Raw genomic sequence first — 20,984 nt, forward strand, 5'->3', positions numbered from 1 at the left:
GGTAAGAGGCGTAAAACAAAAAAATTCAAGTACATATCCCGGGTGGTGGTATCATTCCCCCCCCCCCCCCCCTCACCACCCCAACTCCTGATCTTGACAAGGTCCGTCTTGAGGTCACGGCTGATGTCTGACAAAGTGACAGCAAATCCATCGAAGCGTAACGCCGAAACCATAAAACATCATCTTGCCCAGTGCGGACTCACACGGGGGATGACGAACACGCGCTCGCCGCCATTTTCTTTACATTTCACCTTGAACTGCGAAAATCCTTCATCGTCATTCGTCGGGATTTGCGGCAAAGAGGGACACCGCTTCAGATTTACGGGCCGGCATTTCCGATTCCTATTGATCAGCTTGATTCAATACTATAAGGCATTTTTTTTCTTTTCTTTTTTTTTTTTTTTAATCGCCCCGCAGCAGGAGATACGAGATAACATGGAAGGCGTGAATACAGGCTCGATTTTTCACTCGTTCTCCGAGTTAATTGAGGGATTTGCAACGATCCCAATGACTATTGATCCCCGACAGACTTGCATTGGCAAGGAGGTGAAGCAGCCCATTAGAGCGCTCAATCAAATCAGAACGTATGTGGAGTGGGCGGGGGGCGGGGGGGGGGGGGTGCGTTTTTACCAAATAAAAGCCTTTCTCGCAAAGTGTAATGGCTCTTGGACCGCGTTCATCCTTGACCGCGTCAACCAGATAAGCACATTTGTAAAAAATCGTATCTCGTCGCTTTCTTGAGCGACTCTAACATGTTTTTTTTTTTACCCTTCCTTTTTTTCGATGTACGGCCCTCAAACGAAAAAGTTTTCGACGCTGAAATCAAACGATACCTCCGCCGCGATTCGCGTTTTCACCCCGTCAACCAAATTAGCGCTGGAATTTCTCATCGAGCATGAAGTGGCGTCTTCTTGGAGGTTTAAAAAAAAAAAAAAAAAAGTTGTCGCGGAAGTTGATTCGGTGCTACTCGCTAAGCCGCTTAAGGCCGGTACCCGGCTTAGCATCGACGCATTAACATCAGCGCCCGTGAGACAGTTGTGACGAGTTTCCTTCCTCCGCAAACTCGCTCGCTTGCCTGCCTGCCGGGAGGGCGGGCGCCGGTGCCGGGGAGCGAGCGTCATGAACTGACAACCGCGCGGACAAATACTTAAGTACGCGTTAAGCGGATGCGAGCGTGCGCCCGCTATGCATTTTGACATCAAACAACACTCGCTGAAAATCGAGCACATGTGACAAACGGAGCTTAGTGTCGTTTTTAGCCGCTGACGAACGCCGTTTACCTGCCCCGATGGACAAACGCGCGCACGGGGGCGGAGTGTTCTACCCAAAGCCGTCAGCAGGGGGAGTCTCAGACATCACCTGAGAAAAATCTGCTCCGGCCATGTTTTACTCAAACCATGTAGCAACCAAATATGAGTGCGGTTTTTGGGTGTCAATGGATTTGAGAAAAAAAATGGGGGCGGGGGCGCTTGTGGACTGTGTTGTACTGCAGGAAGCTGCATCAGGATGCGGCGTGTCAACCAAATTGGAGCGTTTGTCTCCAAGTCTTGAGGAATTCCTCAAATCCCCCAAAAAGCATTTTTAAAAGCTTTCAACCGAGCGCGAGCGAGCGTTTGCCCCTAACGGACTCCGACGAATAATTTCCCAATGTAGCGTTTTTATTGTGCGCCGACCAGATTAGAGCATTTTGTCCCCTGACAACATAATGAAACGCATCATATGCAATTTTACTGTTTGGACTGTAAATGTGTTGGGGGCGGGGGGGCGCTCGGCTCTTTTGTTGTCTCCGTTCTTTTGGTTCCACATAAAAGCGGCGTTTCCGCTTCTGTAATTCTTGCGTTGCGACACGTTGCGCTGTGACGGTACGGGATGAGCCGCGGCTCCTGACAGGTCCAGTCTTAGCGTCACCGACTAAATTTAACGCCTGTAAGCTTCTTAGCCACACAACGCTTGTTCTTTCCCCAAAACAAAAGGTGTCCTTAGAAAAGAGCGCCGCCGCAAAATGATGTTTGCCTGTCATGCTGATTTCTAGGCTGCACGATCAACTGAAACGACACCCCCCGCCTCCCCCTGTCCCGTAAAACGTGCGTCTATTTACTGCACGGCCGATAGGACTTGCACGTAGTCGGGTGGAGGGTGCTTGAGTTTTCCAAGGGCTCACTTATATGGATATATTTTAGGCGGACCGGTAGTCCAGTGGTTAGCACGTGGTCTTCACAGTGCAGAGGTACCGGGTTCGATTCCAGCTCCGGCCTCCCTGTGTGGAGTTTGCATGTTCTCCCCGGGCCTGCGTGGGTTTTCTCCGGGTGCTCCGGTTTCCTCCCACATTCCAAAAACATGCGTGGCAGGCTGATTGAACACTCTAAATTGTCCCTCGGTGTGAGTGCGAGTGGTTGTTCGTCTCTGTGTGCCCTGCGATTGGCTGGCGACCGATTCAGGGTGTCCCCCGCCTACTGCCCGAAGACAGCTGGGATAGGCTCCAGCACCCCCCGCGACCCTAGTGAGGATCAAGCGGTACGGAAGATGAATGAATGAATGAAAAGGATATATTTTATTTTATTTTTTGTAAACACTGTTTCAAAAGCTATTTTAGGTGCATTGTTTGACATCATTGTTCTTCAGGAAACCAACAGCGATGAACGTAGTGAAATCCTCATATTCATGGCCATTAAATGAGCAATTAGGATTCTGTATGGACGTTTGCGAGTCAATTAATCAGCTTGAAGGACTGTGTGTGCGTGTGTGTGTGTGTGTGTGTGATGAAATGAGAGGGCTGGAAACCATTTTGTGGCGGCATTGCTCAGGTGTCCCTCAATGGCTAGCATGTAGACATTGGAAGCTAACAGTATTAGCATGACGATATACCTCCAGAGGCTACCCCCCCACCTCCCCCCCCCCCCCCCCCGCCACTATAGGCGTCCACTTTAGGTCTCGCATGTGCCCATAAGAGGCCATTTCTATGGTAATGTCTTGTTTACACCACCACCACAAAAACAATAAATAAATCTATCATGCGCCGATTTAGCCGTAAAAACAATGACGAATTGCAGGTTTTTGCCCCCACACCAGAGCAGATTACCATCAGCTTTGTGTGTATTATTTTTTGAAATTGATGTGAGCACTCCCAATAAAACAGACCCCCCCAGGATACTACAAAACGGGCATACATTAGGATGCCTTTGCTTTCTCACATTTCATCTTACCCTTGTGTTCGTTCATATTCTGGCGAGCTTCTTCTTGCCCAGAAACATTTCATCCAGGCGCACACACACACACACACACGCACACATACACACACACACACACATACACATTTATATGCAGTATACAGGCCCGACAGAGAGATTTTTTCTTTGCAGGGCAATTTTCCCAATCAATGACGTCATTCGAGGAGCAGCTTATCAATTTCTTTGCAGTTTTGCTGCTTCAAAGTCGGATGATCTCCACTTGAATGCGGTTCCAGCTGGATGTCAAACTCCATCAACGAATCACTTCACTCCTGTAATTAAACACGCGAGTCGACCAAGTTTACTCTAAGTTAGCTTAGCGATTAGCGCGGCTTCTCCCTTCGTCACAACGATACCTGACATAAACGGAGCTTATGTATGTGAGTGCGTGCATGTTGCTGAAACAGCTCCCGTTTTTGTTGAGTTTTTTTTCCTGTCAAGGAAGCGGTTAAATGCTCACCCCTACCGTTTGCCCCACGCAGTGTTTGTCGCTTCAACAGAAGGCCCGACATCAGCATTTTTTTGCTCATGTCGCATGACAAGCCTCATGCTTCTTGAGCAGGCCCGGTTCCGAGCAAATGCGTTCCATCTGAGGTTGTTGCATGACACACACACACACACACACACACACACACAAACGCAAACGTTCCACGGTCTTCCTCCCACGCGTCTGCAGAGCTCACCTGCGCAGTCCGACCAGCAGGTGGCAGCATTTCAGCACGCGTGCCCGCTTGAACTGGGAGCCTGCGCGTTTTCATTCTGCAAATTGGTGACGACGAGGGAGGCAACCCGATGTGTGTCATCGCGCCACAAAAAAAAAATTGGAAGACATTTAAGGTGGATAAAACTTTAATGGCTCATTCATAATTTACAACAACAGATGGCCACTCTGGCGTGAGGCATTGAAATGATACACGTTGGAACGTGTGTGCGTGTGCGCGCACGCGTGTATGTGTGTGTGCGCGCGTGCGCCTTGCCTGATTACAGAGCAATGGGCGTCATTACTTTTTTGTCTCATTAAAAAAACCTCTCAAGGTCACGGGGTGGCCAAAATGACATTAGCATGTGACGTGCATCAAAATGGCGGCAAGCGTCAGAGGGCGTGTCCTAGCCAGTCTCGTCCGTCTCCATTTTTTTTCTCGAGTGAGATATTCACTTGTCACCGGGGCATTCATTATTGATGACGTATCAAGCGGCAATAAATGAAAGCCGATCAACAAAGTCACCGAGGCACTAAATATTTCAGGAGCCTCTATATGTTCTTTATTCATTCCATTTTTTGCTTTTCACTTCCAATTGCCCTCATAAGTGTGTGCGCGTGCGTGTGTGTGTATATTCTATGTGTATATATATATAGATATATATTCATTCATTCATTCATCTTCCGTACCGCTTGATCCTCACTAGGGTCGCGGGGGGTGCTGGAGCCTATCCCAGCCGTCTTCGGGTAGTAGGCGGGGGACACCCTGGATCAGTTGCCAGCCAATCGCAGGGCACACAGAGACGAACAACCATTCGCACTCACACTCACACCTAGGGACAATTTAGAGTGTTCAATCAGCCTGCCACGCATGATTTTGGAATGTGGGAGGAAACCGGAGCACCCGGAGAAAACCCACGCAGGCCCGGGGAGAACATGCAAACTCCACACAGGGAGGCCGGAGCTGGAATCGAACCCGGCACCTCTGCACTGTGAAGCCCACGTGCTAACCACTGGACTACCGGGCCGCCCTGTATATATTCTATATATATTGATAGATAGATAATGTTAGATTCACTTTTTAATCTGTTGGCTTTTGATCAACATTTTGATCAATTTTTGCTCGCTGGCCCTCTGCGTTGTCTTTCCGAGCGCCGAATAAGCAAGTGGAATGCAATCAGAACTCTGCGGCCCCAAATGACATTGCCAACGCTGATGACATTGACCTGCCGCGAAAGTCTTTGTGCCACATCCCGACATGGAGATTTGTCGCGCTGATTGCATTAGCTGCTTGCGCTCGGTCCCCGCGGAGGAGCCGCGTGCGGGCCGTTTGTCCCTCAGCTGTAACTGAAGATCTAATAATCCTCCAGCAGCGCCGCCATGCCCTTGATTGGCCAAACCCAATTTTGGCCTTTTTTTGTGTGTGCGTGTGTGTGTGTGTGTGTGTGTGGTCCTGCAGGAAGGAGAATTCTAGCGAAACGTGGGCGGAGCAAAACCAATATCTGACATATTCATAATTCTTGAAGCAAATCACAGATTTTTCTTCTTACTCGAACGACAGGCAAAATCTCGGATGACACAGATGACACGTTTACGACCTTGACGAGAACGCGACCTCGGCTACCTTCGCGTCCGCGTTTGCCGCTTAGCTTGAATACGTTTGTTTCCCCGGCGGCATTTTGCCGTTATTTTCTGTCTCTATGGCAGGCGGCGATCGGGTATCGTCCCGTCGTAACGTCAAGGAGCTGGCGATGTTCCGGCTTCCAAAATGTACGTTGGCGCTACCGTTAGGCAAACCAAATCCGACGACTGGCCATTTGGCGTTCGCTGTTCTCGGAACGTGGAGATAAGTCTCCATTCTCGCAATAAGGAAACCCATTGTAATCCGTCAAGCGTTGATCGGCCACGCCCGCGGGTCGAATAATGGGCTATAATACGCCCACCCCCAATACTCGCATCGTTGCCATAGCAACACACGGCCGCCGCACGACAGCAAACGGGCCGCTGAAGATAAATTGCCCATTTGCCACATGTTGTCCATTGTGCCATACGCGCTCGTTTGCCGACTCGGGATTTACGCGGCGGAGCGACGCTCGGCTTACGTTCGGGTGGGAGCGGATGACCCGCGTGTTTACCGACAGCTGCTTCATTAACCTCCCGCCTCCCCGCAAAAGAATACGAGCGGGGGCGCCGACCGGCGGGATCGATCGGGCCGATCGCACTCGACGGCAAAACGCGCGAGTTAATTGCTATTGGCGTGCTTCCGATAGACAGAAGGCGTTATTTGGACCCGCGGCGGCCGGGTTGTTTCGAGTCGGCAAACGTGCCAGGGCCGCCGCCAGATGTTTGATGGCCGAGGCTGACTTGAAATTGCCGCCAACTACGGTTGCGTCCAACTTTGTATTCATTCCAGCCAGACAGTGCAAAGCTAAATAACTTTGTCGCCGATCGGACTCGGAAGCGGATCTTTTCCTTTCTTAAGGTGGGACTCGCTCGCGCCGTAAAGGAGGCGCAGCATTTCCAGTTAAACTCCTAAAAGTTTCCTGGAAATTTCCATTCCTGGTTCAGATGGGGAATTTTGTAAATGATTATTATTTCATGGCGCTAGCACTCATGTCATCTGCGTCCGACATTTTTTTTTTGCCAGGTTACGGAATCCATGTGAAAAAAATGTTGTGCCTCATGAAAGAATTTTACCAAACAATCTTTTTTTTTTCAATGAAATGTTGAGTAACTCACAAAATACTCAACATTTCAGTTCCCTATGACGCCAACCCTCAGTTTTGTCATGGGGGGTCTCCGAAACGGAGCAACTTTTGCAGTCCCGGTTCCCGCCGGAAGCCCTTTGACACCTCAAGTCCAGTGTACTCGCTGGCTGAGCTGATGTCCATATGACAAAAGCCTTTTGTCCCGCCGCGGTGAGCCCCCCAACACCGTCAGCAGCGATCAGGTCCAGTTAACGAGTCGGAGGGACATCGAGAGGCAATTGAGAGTCCCGCCTGAAACGTGGTTGCGGCAAAGCGATGAACTTGCGCTTGGCGAGTCACCTTTTGAAGATGATCGCCTTTGTCCCCTGGCGTCGCTGACGGACATTTTTTTTTCCGCTGAGGCGCCAGCTAATTTCATTAAGTGGATGAGGCCGATCGGTCTCCATTATTTCATCATCACGAGCCCAAAGCGGGATCAATAAGTAGGGTTTCAATATATTTCTTTCTTTTTTTGCTGGTTCCACGGAGCAGTTCAAGCTTGAAAAAAAACAATCACGCGCGCGCAAAGGAAACCTTTTTTGATACGTCGACTGCATCGCAACCTCAACGTGAGGCAAATTGGAGTGTTGAAGCTTAGCTGAAACCCCGGCGGAGGAGCTATGGTAATTAAGCAATGTTGCGCATGTCGTCAGGCACTTGTGTGCAGTATTACAATTGTAAGAATAATAATGTGTATGTTTTTTTTTTCCTCATCTAATCCCGCCTACGACGTGCGATTCCCAGCGTGGCACTGAAAAATAAGACACACGTGACATTATTACTCTATAACAGTAGATGTGCGTCAACCACCACGGTCCCAAAACCTTTTTTGGAGCATGATGATGAGCGCGGTTGCAAACTGCATGCATGTCACAACTGCTCACCGTTTATTGAGCCAGAAAAACGGATCGGTTTGATTTTATAATCGCCCCCCCCCCCCCAAAAAAAAAGGATTAAGAACTAAATATTGGCCGGTGTGAACAGCTTCTCGTCGTTGATGAAGCTGTCGAGATTGAGCAAAATCTTAAACCGACTTGATTGGCACTCTCACTGCTTGGAGCCCTGGAGGTCATTCAAACAAAGCGCAGGGCAGCGTTTGTGTTTCCCGGCGTTAATGCGCTCTTATTTCGTGCCGCCGCCGGGCCCACTGGGGGAGCCGCTGTCCTTTATTTCGTTTTTTTTTTATTTTGGTCTGTGGGGTGAACGTTCATTTGGGAGCGACGGCTGAGCGCGTCTTGGGTCTCCGTTAGCGATGTGGCGGCCGTGCGTGTGGATTGCATTGTTTCAATGAAGGACGCGTATTGAATGCGATTCATTCTGAATCCGTCGTTGGTTTCCGACGGCCTTGCAGCTTCCGATGGAATGAAAATATGAATCGAAGGCCGTGTGTCACATTAATGGATGCTTCAAAATATGCATTTCTTAATTTGTGGTTGTTTTAGGCCACAGGTGTCAAATCTGAGGCCACGGGGCCCCTCAAAGGGGGCTCCTGAGTCACTTGCGATGAACACTTGCGGGAAAGCACTTAAAGTGGCGATTCGGTTTGCTACATATTTTATTTTATTTTTTTAAATTTTTCAACCCTCTTCCTTTGCGTTTACGCCGTCGTTTAATGCCTTGGTGTAACACAACATTGATCAAGTCAATGTCCCCTTTTCATGTCAAATTACAACGCCGGCGAGCGTCGTGCTGAGTCTAATGGCGACTTTGAGCGCTTTTATGAAATCCATTTCCCTCTCGATCAATCCGGTCTGAATGTCATCTGTCTCGTTCACATCTAACTGCCCCCGGGACTGTATTAATAATCGCAACGGGGGTGCCGTATTGATTCCAATCGACCGGCTGGCGGCACGGCGGGGCGGGGCGGGGCCAGGCGGGGGGTGTCAGGGGAGGGCGGCACGGTGCAGTCGCGCGGCCGAGCCGACCCTCAATCAAGTGACATGTCGTTAGAAGCCGTCTTTGGCCGTCGGTTAAAGATGGAAATGGCAAGCGACTGTTAGCATGAGCGATGAGGCCGCCTTGGCGCTTTGCCGTAAAACGCTAGCGACGCTTTTCCGTCACCTTCTATTGATTTGATGGTGGTTGCCGTTGTCGCCGCGCGATGATGAGCCGGCCCGGCGCTAGCCGCTAAGCGCCGGGGCTAAATTGAGGAGCCAATGTCGGATTGTTCGGGTAATGCCGACTTGACACCGCGGCGTTCATTGCGGCCGTTGCTTGTGTACGATACAAAGGCAAGTCAAGCCGTTTCTGTTTCACGAGATTTGTTGTCGGTTTGTCGGGCGAGGCGGGAAAAATTCACATAGTTACGTCCTGAATACTAACAACTCCATTTTTTTTTTAATGCTACCGGATGGTCCCCCATGGAACGAGTTAAACGCATAAACGTTTCATTTTAATTGCATTGCAAGCGACAACCGACACAAAGTCGTCAATTGATTCCCGGCAGCCACACACGCGCGCTCGCTCGTCCCGATCGGCGTTGATTCGAATCATCATCTGCTTCGTTCACGTCTTCCCGCGGTCGGCTTCATCCGCGGCTGCGGCCGGCCGACGAATGAGCGTTTACGATTCGCCGTCACGCTCCCACGCCCGACATGCAGGCGGTAATGAGTCGCTAATGAAATTTGGGTCCATGCGTGCCGGCTAATGTGGCTAAGCAATGCGTCGGAGGCTCGGCGGGGTGCGCTCACTTGCCTGTCTGGGCGGAGGCCGCCGGGCGGGCGCGTGGCGTCCTTTCACAAATTGACAATATGTATGTTATCAGATGAGCATGTGTTACAGTTGGGAGCAGAAAGGATGACACAGTTCATGGAATGAATGACGAACTCCAGGTTAAAAAAAAACAAAACAAAAAAAACTTAACAAGCAGTTAAGTTCTTCATGGCTGTAAATTACAACAAAAAATATTTTTTCATCAAAAATCTTCACTCAGTCTTGTTCTGCTGCTTGATCTGTTTACCATCACAAAAGCCGGTTTCTCTTCTTTTGGACCAGAAACCAGTGGCTTTTTTTTGGGTGTTTGTTTTAAAGAACAACAACAACAACAAAAAAAAAAGCCCAAAATCAACTCTATTTTCTGGTCAAATAAGATATCTTTGCTTTTAATACATTGGTTGCGTTCTCTTGTTAATTTGTCACAGAGGAGAGATGATTCAAAATCGACCACTTATTGGTGCTGATATTGAGAATTTTGACAAGAATTAGCCTTTAAAATATATACGGTATACATATATACATATAGGGCGGCCCGGTAGTCCAGTGGTTAGCATGACGGCTTCACAGTGCAGAGGTACCGGGTTCGATTCCAGCTGCGGCCTCCCTGTGTGGAGTTTGCATGTTCTCCCCGGGCCTGCGTGGGTTTTCTCCGGGTGCTCCGGTTTCCTCCCACATTCCAAAAACATGCATGGCAGGCTGATTGAACATTCTAAATTGTCCCTAGGTGTGAGTGCGAATGGTTGTTCGTCTCTGTGTGCCCTACGATTGGCTGGCGACCGATTCAGGGTGTCCCCCCCCTACTGCCCGGAGACGGCTGGGATAGGCTCCAGCACCCCCCACGACCCTAGTGAGGATAAAGCGGTTAGGAAGATTAATGAATGAATGAATATATACATATATAGACACACAAACACAGTATTTCGGCTAATAAAAGATCCATTTAAAACCGAGTTAACTTTCAGAAACTGTTACTTTGGGGTGGCCTTGATGCGTTGAATAGTTGTGACGCTGGTCGTGGCCCTGATGGCACCTTTGTGAAATTTGACAAATTGTGAACGGCCGCCTGTGCCAAACTACTGTTGTGTTTTTGATTAGTTTTTTTTTCGCCCCCACCCCCAAATTTGTGTCAGGCACTTTGAAATAAGCCATTTTTGCTGCCTTCCAAATCCACCTTCCCCCGTTTGCCACCACGGTGACAGTGACACGGCTCGCCGAGACACTTGGGGAGCATGTAAAGGCTTTCTCGGGGAGGGGGGGCGGGGGGGGGGGTTGGCTGAGTCTCTCTAATGAGTGGTCGGGAGTGCTGGATGAAAGGAACACAGCAGAGAAGAGAGACCACAGAGCACGGCTGACCCAGGGATTGCGCTTAGTTTTGGCCCTTCGGGGCAGGCGGGAGGGGGCGTGGGGTGTTCGATCACAGCCAATTGTAGCAGCCCTGCAGTCGGGGACTCACTGCTGGCTTCGGGAAGGACTCTTTTCTCTGCGTTTCCTTTGGAGCAAAGGTGGAAAGGACAATGTAAGAATTGTGAAACAATCCAAGAGGGAGTTCTCGGTTCATGAGAGTCCTCCTGGCGTACAACATTTTGAGGTTTTTGTTGCACGTGATTGCTTAGCTCGCTTCCTCAAAAGGAAAAAAAAAGTTGTCATAGGTTAGCAGATATTTATTACCGTATGTTTTTTTTTTGAAGAAGACGACAATTGATGGATTGCGTTGATGTCGCTGGCAACAGTTGGTGAAGGCAAGATCAACTGAAATTGGCCTCCAGACCGGAAGACCAGTCAAGTCAGCTGCCGTGCCATGACTTGCTGCCAGGAACAATTTCAAAATAAAATGAGACCAAGGCATTTGATGTGCCAAGTATTACAGTACTGTATTTGGAAAGATTTTTATTTTGAAGCCTTCTCTGGGTTGTTGCTGCGACGGGCTTGTTGTGTTTTCCCGCCAGCGGACACAAAACAAACGGATACCCGAGGCGGAAAAATAGTCGGTGGCATTTTTCTTTTTCTTTTTTTTAATCGAAGTACTCCAATTGCGTTTTTTTGGTCACTTCTAATGCGCACTTCAAAGGCAGCATTTGAAAATGCTGACCGCGCCCTTTAAATGTATTGCAATTTCCCAGGTTATCTTTTTTAACCTCGCATCGGAAGGTTTCCGATGTCCCCCTGCCTTCGTTAATATGCCCGACGTCATGAAAGCACAAACATCTCTTGCCCCCCGCTCCCCCCCAATAGTGTGTGGCGAACCTCATTTAAATGGAAATGGGGCAATTATAACCCATGTGAAGCCCCGACCACTGCCGTGATAGAATTGAGACTTTTTTTTCTCTTTATGTCACAGATGATAATGCAATTACCGACCTTGAGTTTCCTTTCACGTTTGATCGCGAGGGAAGCCTGCGAGTGGTGTGTTTTGCCTCCAAATGGCATGTCGCAAAAACAATGTCAGCTGCGGGGGCCGAGCTGCGGCGGTAATCTACATTTCAGCACGACTCGCGGCTTCAGCTGTGGCACAGTAGCCCGGGCCACTTATCATAACCACCCGCCATTTACCCACGAACACAATCCTATCCGGCCGACGTGGTAATTGCCGCGTTTTGCTTCGGCACAGTTCGTCTCCGCCATGTTGACAGGCACGTCTACGGTTGACAACCGCGGCTCTACGGACGCGCCCCCAAACAAGCCCTTTTGTTCAACTCTCAGCACCTCGAAGAGACACACATGGCGCCGTGTTGTTAGTTTTCTTGTTCCAACCTGTACATCACCCCTCCCCACACCCCCTTTCATTTAGTTGAGTCATGGAACACTGTAGTCTCCCCTTTCCTTCTCAAAATGAAATAGTTTTTTTTTTTTAACGCAGGGTACCTAACAAACAAAAACAGTGGGACTAGAAGCACCCTCCCCCCACAAAAACAAAACGAAACAAACAAACAAGAAAACCAAAACAAAACGTGTAGTGCTAATGAATAGAAAATAGCTAACTAAAGCTAGCTAGCATTGGCTCAGGCTTTTATGTCATGAAGACATTTTCCTGGAGCTTTGCTAATGTTTTGAGTTCATTCATTCATTCATTCATTCTTTGAGTTTACTGAGAAAAATGGTTAAAATAGCGAATAAGAACTGAAACAATGACAATTTGATAACTCACGCCACCAAAATAGCGAATAAGAACTGAAACAATGACAATTTGATAACTCACGCCAAACCAGTGTTGGTCTGTTGTCATTAGCTAGCCTTGGCTAGCTTGTCTGTAACAGCACTGCATTTGCTCATTTTTTTTGGTGATGCCAAGTGATCAAAATGAATTTGTATGCAGGGAAACAAAATCTTGACCGATTTCTTGTCCAGAAGCACCCTCCCCCCACAAAAACAAAACAAAACGAAACAAGAATACCAAAACAAAACGTGTAGTGCTAATGAATAGAAAATAGCTAACTAAAGCTAGCTAGCATTGGCTCAGGCTTTTATGTCATGAAGACATTTTCCTGGAGCTTTGCTAATGTTTTGAGTTTACTGAGAAAAATGGTTAAAATAGCGAATAACAACTGAAACAATGACGTTTTGATAACTCACGCCAAACCAGTGTTGGCTTGTTGTCATTAGCTAGCCTCGGCTAGCTTGTCTGTAACAGCACTGCATTTGCTCATTTTTTTTGTGATGCCAAGTGAACCAAAATGAATTTGTATCCAGGGAAACAAAATCTTGACCGATTTCTTGTCCAGAAGCACCCTCCCCCCACAAAAACAAAACGAAACAAGAATACCAAAACAAAACGTGTAATGCTAATGAATAGAAAATAGCTAACTAAAGCTAGCTAGCATTGGCTCAGGCTTTTATGTCATGAAGACATTTTCCTGGAGCTTTGCTAATGTTTTGAGTTTACTGAGAAAAATGATTACAATAGCGAATAACAACTGAAACAATGACGTTTTGATAACTCACGCCAAAACCAGTGTTGGCTTGTTGTCATTAGCTAGCCTTGGCTAGCTTGTCTGTAACAGCACTGCATTTGCTCATTTTTTTTGTGATGCCTGCCAAGTGATCAAAATGAATTTGTATCCAGGGAAACAAAATCTTGAGCGATTTCTTGTCCAGAAGGACATTTCCACGTCCCTACTTATTGAATACAGGAGTTGAATCTGTTTCACATGAGTCTCTCTACTTCTACTAAATTACCGAGTGTGTGTGTGTACTCGTGCTCTTTCGAGCAGCTGCGAGATATTTATGTACATGATGTGCTCATTATGTGTTGTATTTTGCATAAGTACAAGGCTCCTCAGATGGCGGAGATAAGCAGCCTCGGGAAGGGAAGGGAAGGGAAGGTTTGACGAAGCGGATGGGAGCGGAGGGCGACTTTTTTTTTTTTTTTTTAATTTGAGCAGCTGTCTGAGGACCATAAAGGCTCGCGTGATGTCGGTCCTGTGCACTTCATAATGATCACCTTGGATCCCATTAGTCTTGGAATCGGGGAGTCGACGTCCCATGCCCTGCAATTTAACTGGAATGAGAGCGCCCACCCTTACCCCCCCAATACACCCCCTGCCCAAGTTTGGACTATATGAGGGGGTTGTCATGCAGACCAGGAAGTCGACCTCCTCGCGCAACAAACATACCGACGTGAATTCTGCAATCTCGGTGTGTGCATCTGCTCAGTGGTTTTGGGAGGATGTTTTCATGTTTTAATGCGACTGAGCGAGACTTTTTGTGGCAAATGAGCGCAGCGCAAAATAGTTTGTCGTATCCCTCGGAACGTGCAACGCGAGGGCCGTCGTACGCCCACATTTCCCTCGATAGGAATATCGGCAGCTCAAGTTTCTTATCGTCAGCAGCGGCCATTTTGTTCCAAAATACTGCTGCTCAATCAGCGTTAGGATGTTGTCAGGGGAACCTCCTTTTTCACTCACAGAATCTATCATCATTTCACTGAAGGACAATGGGTCTCCAATGAATTTGCCAATTTTGGACAGATGGTAAACTGGCAATTCCATTCAACTCCCATAAGACCAAACAAATAAAATGGGTGCTTTTGGAGAACATGTGATGATTTCTTCATTAGTGGGGCCGGCTTCAGACCCATACGCACCCATATATTGATATACATATCTATATCAATCTCTATCTCTATCTCTATCTCTCTCTCTCTCTCTCTCTCTCTCTCTCTCTCTCTCTCTCTCTCTCTCTCTCTCTCTCTCTCTCTCTCTCTCTCTCTATCTCTATCTCTATCTCTATCTCTATCTCTATCTCTATCTCTCTCTCTCTCTCTATATATATATATATATGTATATATAATAAAATAAAATCCATATATTTATATATATATATGTATATACATGTGTATGTGTGTGTACATATATATTTATGTACTGTATGTATATATCAATGTATACATGCTTGTATGTATATATCTATTGATGTATATGTCTGTTTATTTATACTGTATGTGTGTGTGTGTGTTTATATATATATATATATCTTTCTATATATATATTGCGCGTCGTCCCGCACGCGGTCTGTCCTTCCGTCTGTCCCTTTTCAAAACGTACCTACTTCACCGCGCCGCCACTGCGCCGCTCAGGCAGTGGCTCACGACGATCGCGCGGGCATCTTAGCGAAAAAATGTTGTCTACCCACAAGCATTGCAATGAAATTGTTAGTTATTTAGTAGAGCTAAACATCTCTTTATTTTCGCGATAAGCAATGAAGATGAACAAAAAGTTGAACCAAGCAACAACACTTTTGTGGGCCGAAGGCCCACCTTACCAGCCTTCCGCAGGAACTAGCTGATGAGCCGCCCGAAGGGCGGCGAACCAGCTAGTGTATGTATATGTACAGTATATTTATATCTATTGATGTATATGTCTGTTTGTCTGTTTATTTATACTCTATGTATGTATATATATATATATATATATATATATATATATAAAATCTATTTATCCATCCGTCTGTACACACACACACACACGCATTCATACTATAGTGATAGTTTATTAAAAGCCACGGTGGCAGTTTTAGTGGAGTGGAGGTCATATATGAGAGAGCCTCTTACCTGCATCATTTATAATTCATTGTCAGAATATGCTCGTCTTAGTGGGATTAAAGTTTAATAACTCGACGGGCTCTGTAAATACCGCTTCGTGTGGCTCCAGCATCTTGGCAAGGTGCGGAGGCTCGCTCTTGGGCTGGGGAGGGGGGTTGGGGGTGGGGGGGTGAAGATTGGAAGCATCTGCTGGCTGGAGAGGTGGCGCGGTTCACTTGGGTTGAAGCCCCCCCCCCCCCCCCCCGCAAGGCCGTCCTCAGCAGGATGAACCACGTCTTCAATGTGTTTTCCTGCAGATAAGGCGACCGGTCCGGAATGGGGGGGGGGGGGGGTAGGAAGATTTGCCTACCCCTACCTGTGATGCTTCTTGTGTGCGACCGGGCCAAACGGAAGACCTCTGACAAGGTTTATGTTGTGACCGGCGCACATGGGTTGAGGTCAACCGTTGGAGGCCACATTCTGGATTTGAGGTGTGCGCGTCCTCGGGATTGACGTTTCCTGATCGCAAATCTTGAAATCCGCATATCGGATTTTTATGACGGCGACGTACAGTGACCGGCGCAAGCGGATTCACGGCACAAAGAGGGCGCCCGTATGCTGACGTCAGCTAGCAGACAAGCGATGATGTTTTCATCAATTCCTCAAAGTCCACCCAAGCAACGTTTCACAGTGGGGGGGGGGGGGGGGGGGCTCAATCCCATTTCAGCAAATTGCATCCGCAAGTTTTTTATTGTTGCCGTCGCCGAGATTCGGGTCAGCTTGGGCTGGGCCTGTCACCGTTATTAGGTCTGCCTTGTTTATGGCCGCCTTTAGCCGGCGGTCCAGGTAGTGGGGGTGTCACGGAAAGGAAAGCGCGGCTATTTGGTCATCACTCAGCGCTTGTTGGAATTACATCGGCGCCGTGCGTTGCCGTCCCCCGCTCTCCTATCGCTACTGGACTTATCTCCCGCGTGGCCGCACATCACAAGGCCACTTCAGTCCGCTGACCTTTCCGTTCCATCGGCTCCCTGGCGACGAGCGGCTTTGTTGTGGCCACGCTTGCGGACGTTGGGAGTCCAAGCGTTTTTCTTTGGCTTTGCTCGAAGCGGTCCCGGTGCCTTTTCGGCACGCCTTGAATCACTTTGGCGTCGCACCGAGCAATTAACCCCCCCCCCCCCTCCGGAATGTCAATCGGGGTTGTTTGAAATCCTTCCTGTCACGTGGAGGGTCCCTGCAGTTTCCATCAGGCAGCAGTCGAGGGATGGGGGCGGGGGGGGGGGGGGGGGGGGGGGCGGGGGGGCTTGGGGGGAGATACGATTAGACGATACGAGTTTGAGTGTCTGTGTGTTCCTAATTTGGTTTGGCGAGTCACCTTTTGAAGATGATCGCCTTTGTCCCCTGGCGTCGCTGACGGACATTTTTTTTTCCGCTGAGGCGCCAGCTAATTTCATTAAGTGGATGAGGCCGATCGGTCTCCATTATTTCATCATCACGAGCCCAAAGCGGGATCAATAAGTAGGGTTTCAATATATTTCTTTCTTTTTTTGCTGGTTCCACGGAGCAGTTCAAGCTTGAAAAAAAACAATCACGCGCGCGCAAAGGAAACCTTTTTTGATACGTCGACTGCATCGCAACCTCAACGTGAGGCAAATTGGAGTGTTGAAGCTTAGCTGAAACCCCGGCGGAGGAGCTATGGTAATTAAGCAATGTTGCGCATGTCGTCAGGCACTTGTGTGCAGTATTACAATTGTAAGAATAATAATGTGTATGTTTTTTTTTTCCTCATCTAATCCCGCCTACGACGTGCGATTCCCAGCGTGGCACTGAAAAATAAGACACACGTGACATTATTACTCTATAACAGTAGATGTGCGTCAACCACCACGGTCCCAAAACCTTTTTTGGAGCATGATGATGAGCGCGGTTGCAAACTGCATGCATGTCACAACTGCTCACCGTTTATTGAGCCAGAAAAACGGATCGGTTTGATTTTATAATCGCCCCCCCCCCCCAAAAAAAAAGGATTAAGAACTAAATATTGGCCGGTGTGAACAGCTTCTCGTCGTTGATGAAGCTGTCGAGATTGAGCAAAATCTTAAACCGACTTGATTGGCACTCTCACTGCTTGGAGCCCTGGAGGTCATTCAAACAAAGCGCAGGGCAGCGTTTGTGTTTCCCGGCGTTAATGCGCTCTTATTTCGTGCCGCCGCCGGGCCCACTGGGGGAGCCGCTGTCCTTTATTTCGTTTTTTTTTTATTTTGGTCTGTGGGGTGAACGTTCATTTGGGAGCGACGGCTGAGCGCGTCTTGGGTCTCCGTTAGCGATGTGGCGGCCGTGCGTGTGGATTGCATTGTTTCAATGAAGGACGCGTATTGAATGCGATTCATTCTGAATCCGTCGTTGGTTTCCGACGGCCTTGCAGCTTCCGATGGAATGAAAATATGAATCGAAGGCCGTGTGTCACATTAATGGATGCTTCAAAATATGCATTTCTTAATTTGTGGTTGTTTTAGGCCACAGGTGTCAAATCTGAGGCCACGGGGCCCCTCAAAGGGGGCTCCTGAGTCACTTGCGATGAACACTTGCGGGAAAGCACTTAAAGTGGCGATTCGGTTTGCTACATATTTTATTTTATTTTTTTAAATTTTTCAACCCTCTTCCTTTGCGTTTACGCCGTCGTTTAATGCCTTGGTGTAACACAACATTGATCAAGTCAATGTCCCCTTTTCATGTCAAATTACAACGCCGGCGAGCGTCGTGCTGAGTCTAATGGCGACTTTGAGCGCTTTTATGAAATCCATTTCCCTCTCGATCAATCCGGTCTGAATGTCATCTGTCTCGTTCACATCTAACTGCCCCCGGGACTGTATTAATAATCGCAACGGGGGTGCCGTATTGATTCCAATCGACCGGCTGGCGGCACGGCGGGGCGGGGCGGGGCCAGGCGGGGGGTGTCAGGGGAGGGCGGCACGGTGCAGTCGCGCGGCCGAGCCGACCCTCAATCAAGTGACATGTCGTTAGAAGCCGTCTTTGGCCGTCGGTTAAAGATGGAAATGGCAAGCGACTGTTAGCATGAGCGATGAGGCCGCCTTGGCGCTTTGCCGTAAAACGCTAGCGACGCTTTTCCGTCACCTTCTATTGATTTGATGGTGGTTGCCGTTGTCGCCGCGCGATGATGAGCCGGCCCGGCGCTAGCCGCTAAGCGCCGGGGCTAAATTGAGGAGCCAATGTCGGATTGTTCGGGTAATGCCGACTTGACACCGCGGCGTTCATTGCGGCCGTTGCTTGTGTACGATACAAAGGCAAGTCAAGCCGTTTCTGTTTCACGAGATTTGTTGTCGGTTTGTCGGGCGAGGCGGGAAAAATTCACATAGTTACGTCCTGAATACTAACAACTCCATTTTTTTTTTAATGCTACCGGATGGTCCCCCATGGAACGAGTTAAACGCATAAACGTTTCATTTTAATTGCATTGCAAGCGACAACCGACACAAAGTCGTCAATTGATTCCCGGCAGCCACACACGCGCGCTCGCTCGTCCCGATCGGCGTTGATTCGAATCATCATCTGCTTCGTTCACGTCTTCCCGCGGTCGGCTTCATCCGCGGCTGCGGCCGGCCGACGAATGAGCGTTTACGATTCGCCGTCACGCTCCCACGCCCGACATGCAGGCGGTAATGAGTCGCTAATGAAATTTGGGTCCATGCGTGCCGGCTAATGTGGCTAAGCAATGCGTCGGAGGCTCGGCGGGGTGCGCTCACTTGCCTGTCTGGGCGGAGGCCGCCGGGCGGGCGCGTGGCGTCCTTTCACAAATTGACAATATGTATGTTATCAGATGAGCATGTGTTACAGTTGGGAGCAGAAAGGATGACACAGTTCATGGAATGAATGACGAACTCCAGGTTAAAAAAAAACAAAACAAAAAAAACTTAACAAGCAGTTAAGTTCTTCATGGCTGTAAATTACAACAAAAAATATTTTTTCATCAAAAATCTTCACTCAGTCTTGTTCTGCTGCTTGATCTGTTTACCATCACAAAAGCCGGTTTCTCTTCTTTTGGACCAGAAACCAGTGGCTTTTTTTTGGGTGTTTGTTTTAAAGAACAACAACAACAACAAAAAAAAAAGCCCAAAATCAACTCTATTTTCTGGTCAAATAAGATATCTTTGCTTTTAATACATTGGTTGCGTTCTCTTGTTAATTTGTCACAGAGGAGAGATGATTCAAAATCGACCACTTATTGGTGCTGATATTGAGAATTTTGACAAGAATTAGCCTTTAAAATATATACGGTATACATATATACATATAGGGCGGCCCGGTAGTCCAGTGGTTAGCATGACGGCTTCACAGTGCAGAGGTACCGGGTTCGATTCCAGCTGCGGCCTCCCTGTGTGGAGTTTGCATGTTCTCCCCGGGCCTGCGTGGGTTTTCTCCGGGTGCTCCGGTTTCCTCCCACATTCCAAAAACATGCATGGCAGGCTGATTGAACATTCTAAATTGTCCCTAGGTGTGAGTGCGAATGGTTGTTCGTCTCTGTGTGCCCTACGATTGGCTGGCGACCGATTCAGGGTGTCCCCCCCTACTGCCCGGAGACGGCTGGGATAGGCTCCAGCACCCCCCACGACCCTAGTGAGGGATAAAGCGGGTAGGAAGATTAATGAATGAATGAATATATACATATATAGACACACAAACACAGTATTTCGGCTAATAAAAGATCCATTTAAAACCGAGTTAACTTTCAGAAACTGTTACTTTGGGGTGGCCTTGATGCGTTGAATAGTTGTGACGCTGGTCGTGGCCCTGATGGCACCTTTGTGAAATTTGACAAATTGTGAACGGCCGCCTGTGCCAAACTACTGTTGTGTTTTTGATTAGTTTTTTTTTCGCCCCCACCCCCAAATTTGTGTCAGGCACTTTGAAATAAGCCATTTTTGCTGCCTTCCAATCCACCTTCCCCCGTTTGCCACCACGGTGACAGTGACACGGCTCGCCGAGACACTTGGGGAGCATGTAAAGGCTTTCTCGGGAGGGGGGGCGGGGGGGGGGGGTTGGCTGAGTCTCTCTAATGAGTGGTCGGGAGTGCTGGATGAAAGGAACACAGCAGAGAAGAGAGACCACAGAGCACGGCTGACCCAGGGATTGCGCTTAGTTTTGGCCCTTCGGGCAGGCGGGAGGGGGCGTGGGGTGTTCGATCACAGCCAATTGTAGCAGCCCTGCAGTCGGGGACTCACTGCTGGCTTCGGGAAGGACTCTTTTCCTCTGCGTTTCCTTTGGAGCAAAGGTGGAAAGGACAATGTAAAGAATTGTGAAACAATCCAAGAGGGAGTTCTCGGTTCATGAGAGTCCTCCTGGCGTACAACATTTGAGGTTTTTGTTGCACGTGATTGCTTAGCTCGCTTCCTCAAAAGGAAAAAAAAAGTTGTCATAGGTTAGCAGATATTTATTACCGTATGTTTTTTTTTTGAAGAAGACGACAATTGATGGATTGCGTTGATGTCGCTGGCAACAGTTGGTGAAGGCAAGATCAACTGAAATTGGCTCCAGACCGGAAGACCAGTCAAGTCAGCTGCCGT

The sequence above is a fragment of the Hippocampus zosterae genome, chromosome 10, assembly GCF_025434085.1.
Source record: "Hippocampus zosterae strain Florida chromosome 10, ASM2543408v3, whole genome shotgun sequence".
In the NCBI taxonomy this organism is placed as follows: domain Eukaryota; kingdom Metazoa; phylum Chordata; class Actinopteri; order Syngnathiformes; family Syngnathidae; genus Hippocampus; species Hippocampus zosterae.